This window comes from Schistocerca americana, chromosome 1 (genome assembly GCF_021461395.2).
Source record: "Schistocerca americana isolate TAMUIC-IGC-003095 chromosome 1, iqSchAmer2.1, whole genome shotgun sequence".
NCBI lineage: Eukaryota > Metazoa > Arthropoda > Insecta > Orthoptera > Acrididae > Schistocerca > Schistocerca americana.
The window spans coordinates 712,642,790-712,647,832 of record NC_060119.1 but is presented as its reverse complement, the minus strand read 5'-3'; the positions used below and the strand labels follow the sequence as shown (position 1 = coordinate 712,647,832).

Genomic DNA, 5,043 nt, shown 5'->3' with positions numbered 1-5,043 from the left:
AATTTTAATGGCCAGTAGTGTACAATTAATTTCGAAATAAAAGTGGCAATCTCTAGCTAAGCTCAGAGCATATGGAGTATCGATAGGCGAAACGAAAACTTATCCCTGTGACGACCTATATCTCTGTAACCAATAAAAACTGGGCACGTGTTGCATGAAATGTTTTTACAATTAGTCTTTACTTTGCACATTGTAAGATATTTACTACCGCTCCTGAAACACCCTGTATTTGGACAACAGGTTTTTCTGTGTAAGTAGCTCATGGGCCTCTGTGAGAGAGACAGGGAGATGAACCACACAAGGATCGAATTCGCGTGGCTGGTAAACGACCGTTTCACTGGTACACCGACCAGCATGAAACTGGTTGCTAAGCGGTTTCTCAGGCTCTGAATACACATGCTGTGGTGACTCCAAACTCCGTTTCAGAACATACCATACACAGTCACTTAAAACACCACAATACATGGAACAAAGTTTACGTGATTCACAGGCAGATGGAGCACTCCACTTCCCTCCCTCGCCGCGCGGGATTAGCCGAGCGATCTAGGGCGCTGCAGTCATGGACTGTGCGGCTGGTCCTGGCGGAGGTTCGAGTCCTCCCTCGGGCATGGGTGTGTGTGTGTTTGTCCTTAGGATAATCTAGGTTAAGTAGAGTGCAAGCTTAGGGACTGATGACCTTAGCAGTTAAGTCCCATAAGATTTCACACACATTTGAACATTGTTTGGAACTTCCCTCCCTCACGATAACTGACCACTGTGGCGACAGGAAGGCTGTACGACCAAAAAGTTAACATAAGACAAACTTTCCAAATCGCGCTAACAGTGCGTCCGCTGTGACGGGATAAATGCTACAGTTGGGGTTTCCAACTATCTCCTCTGACAGAACATTTTGAGAATCATAGTACTTCGACGGAACACCTTGAATATTTTGAAGATTAATAAAATTTTTAAAAATGAGAAAAACTCGTTTTATTGAATGACTACTTAAATTTTTAATCATAATTAATAACACAGAAATCATAATAAAATTTTTAAAATATTTAGTATCGTGAAAATATCGAATAAGCTTGTTAATAAAAGCTGTGTAAGTTAACTGCCGTCTTTAGCAACTGTAGTAAGTCTTATTTAGACCAGATGCGTTGCGCTTTATTTTAAAGTGTCTTCAATGACCACTGTAACGATATGGTTTTTTCTCTTAAAATTTTGTTTGTTGTGGTCATTAACAAATGGTTCAAATGGCTCTGAGCACTATGGGACTTAACTTCTGAGGTCATCAGTCCCCTAGAACTTAGAACTACTTGAAACTAACTAACCTAAGGACATCACACACACAGCCATGCCCGAGACAGGATTCGAACCTGCGACCGTTGCGGTAGCGCGGTTCCAGACTGTAGAGCCTAGAACCGCTCGGCCATCCCGACCGGCGGTCATTAACAGCTCGCATGCATTACATATTACTATAAACAGTTTTTATTCTTTTCGATATTCACGATTTTCTTGTTTACTGCATTCTTCTTCGACTTCCGTGTGCATGAATTGAGTTTTTTCACACAGCACTTTTGCTGCACTTAATATATTCACATTTGTGTGTTGAGAGGTATCACTGTTCCTTCACCACTTCGCATGTGATACCTCCCAACATAGAAATGTGAATATATTAAGTGCAGTGAAAGAGCTGCGCGCATAAACTTAACATACACGTGGAAGACGAAGAAAAATATAAGAAAAAACAAAAAATCGTGAATAACGAAAAAAATAAAAACTGTTTATAGTAATAAGTAAAGCATGCAAACTGTTAATGACTACAACAAACAAAATTGTAAGGGAAAAAACCGTACTGTTATAGTGGTCACTGAAAATGCTTTAAAATAATGCGAAACGAGAGTGGTGTAAATAAGACTTTTCTTACAGTTGCTAAAGACGGCATTTAATCTATAGAACTTGTGTATGTGGATCTGTGGAAAAAGAGGCTGAATAACGAAGAAGACAACATGTACACCAACAGTTTTTCACGGAGCACTTATTCACTTCCCGGTGTTTTGCGAATGCAATTTGCCAACCGATGCGCCAGAGACACGTCTTTGAGTTGGTTCTACAAATTCTGCTGCTGAGTACACTATAACGTAAGTTAAATACAGCAGGACTGTTCACACATTTGGATTCTAATAAAAACAGAAATAGAGACGTTGCACGAAATATGCCAAGAAGGTTGAATACTTGTAGTTACACAAACCATTCAAAGGCGGCACCGGCCTACAGACTATGCACACAGAGCACGTATACTGATTCAATAAATTAATAAGTAATGAGTGGCTTCATATGGAAGTAGAAAAAAATGCATAAGGTTATGTACAAATAATCAGTACAATCACCGATTTCGTTACGTTGGACAGGACAGATTCTATACGCTTTTATTCACCTCGTGTTAGTTCGTAATTTACTTGTATGGGTTTGCTTGTTGCTGGGAGCATTAAAGAGTTAAACTTCAAGGCCTTAAAATTTAAATAAAACACGAAAGATATTTAAATACTCCATTAAGACACAGAAATGTACTTCTACATCCCAGTACGATACAAATATTGTCAGACAGTTTACTTTTTGGTCCCGACGAGGAATGGGAACTGGGTTGCTGGACTTACTGACTGACACCGCGCATTTGTTCGCAACCCCACATACAAGCAGTTCTTTTCAAATGTTCTATGGAACGCCTTTCATGACCCGCATTAGAGTTGGAACGTCCAACCCATGAGATGCTGATGTTTATTTGCCGACATGATCTTCTGAACGAACTACAAACGGAATCGCCATAAAAATTTCGAGAAGGTATGTTTGAATGGCGCGAGCGACTCCTGGAATTTCGGTACACACGTAAAAAAGTCAATATACAACTCCTTTCATTTTCGTTGCTCCCCTGTGTGTCCTCTTTGCGCACTTTCTTCCTTTCCTACCAACGTATTATTAATACGTTACTTGTTTTGGCATAGGCCTGAAGAGTTGCAGTTCTACTTTTCTTAGGGCACAAGTGGTGGTGGAAAGTAGATCTGTTTTTGTAGTTTCCCTTTCCTGTCCAGGAGAGGTAAGAAAACGGTAAGGCCACCATGGGGTGAAAGGTAAGCAGAAGATCATGGGTTCGTATCCTGGTAATTAAAAAAAAATAGTTCAGAAACAGAAGTAAATGTCTTCCTTTTAAAATTACTTTCGAATGGTCATGGTGCAACTGCCCTGCAATCTTTTCGTGCCATCAAAGGGTTGATTATCAGTCATGAAAACGCTATGTATATTAACTGGTAGCACCACCCGATGGAGCCCTCTTCCTAAATCAGCCACATTTTTAACAAAAACTGTAAGGTATTAGCGTTTTATGATCACTCCCAACGGTCACGCATTTCACTGACCTTCAGAACGAATGGAAACAGTTCCTCCGCAAAGTTGGTACACGTAAAATATACGACAATAGTGATTAAATGAGCCGTTACTGTAAGGTAGAATACGTTACTTGCTTGTAAGGTTTGCAAATGTAACGAGTTGCGCACATTCTTTTACGTTAGCGTTCTCAACCTTTCAGCATTCGCGACCCAATTTTCACCCTCCGCCCCCGCTGCCTACGTTACAATGAGCGCGTGCAGACCGACAGAAGTTCGTACGCAGGCAATAAGTGTTCTCGAAAAGGTCCGGAAATAGCTCCAGCGACACAAAGGTGAAATGTATTCGCAAATTGCGAATCTTGTACCACTAAAGTTATACAGTTTACTGGAAACAAATGAAAATATGCGCCGGATCGGGACTCTGGCCCGGATTTCCCGCTTTCTGCCAGCGATCGCCTTAATTGCTTTTTTCTTCTCATTTTGTTCGTTATAGTTCGTTGCAGCTGTGCGGGGCGGACGTCCCACGACACCCCCTCAAGTTCACCGTTTATCATTTACTCAGTTTCTTTTTTTTTCTTTTTTTTTAATTACAGAGAGCAGCTAACTCTCTGAATGAACACGCTGAGCTACCGTACCGGCATTCGGCTGTCCGCCCACGCTTCACGCACAGACCCAAACTTCGGTTTTTCCCAGTGTTTGCTTCCCATAATGCTCGCACAATTATGTGATTCCCACGCAGAGAAAGACTTATTTAGTTTTCTCGTCAGATTACCTTCGCTTTGGCATGAAATACTTTCGTGCAATGTCTGTATTTGACAGTGTCGATATAATGTTTCCTCGAATATGCATGCCGGAAGGTACGAAGAAGGCAATCTGACGAGTTCTTAAGAGCAGGGGAGAAGGATTAGCAGGCGGCAGTAGCGAAGTAGGCTGCAAATCGTACCCGCATGGCTTAGTCGAAGAACAGATGTAAGGCTTCGAGAACAGATCACGGTTTACAATCATTCCGGAACTTCAACGCGGATGCAGTTCCCCGCCAGGATGAGCCGTATCCCCGCAAAATGTCCTCAGGTACTGGGCTACCCTAATGGACACCTCCCTCTGTTTCCAGTTCGGCTCTTTAGCCGAAAGCCCCACCACCTTACTCCAGGCCCCCACCAGAGTCACCCACTGGCTCCAAACGCAACAGAGAAAGTTCGGCAGGCAGTCTTGAACTAGGCGTCAAGTTATTTTCTGTTGTACCTGGGGGCGTAGCTCAGATGGTAGAGCGCTCGCTTAGCATGTGAGAGGTACCGGGATCGATACCCGGCGCCTCCAGACCAATTTTTCAGTGGCTGTATTTTTCTCTGCAAGACGGAACCTCAGCCAATTGTGAACTGTTTCTTTTAACGTTGGTTCCCACTCGCTGCGATACTATAGTGTATCACAGTGCTATGGATACTGTACAGGAAGCTAACATCGAGACAATCTTCAACAGCACAAGCACACCGAATATGTAGCAGAACCCGTTAAGCGCACACTGTCAAAAAATATTAACTACATTGATGTTCAGAAAAGAAGAACACCTTGAACGACTGGAGATAGGACATCCACAGAGCATGTACATTAGTATGTTCTGCAGAAATGATTAGCATTTCAGTCACGTCGGTCAGCATGTGTCCTGTTACCTGGTAGGTAC

At 42.4% G+C, this 5,043-nt stretch overlaps 1 non-coding gene across 1 annotated transcript; it reads left to right on the top strand.

Annotated features, from left to right (window-relative positions):
- Positions 1-4,609: 4,609 nt before the first annotated feature.
- Positions 4,610-4,682, top strand: Trnaa-agc. The gene has a single exon. It is a non-coding gene; the product is annotated as a tRNA-Ala (tRNA).
- The last annotated feature ends 361 nt before the right edge of the window (positions 4,683-5,043 follow it).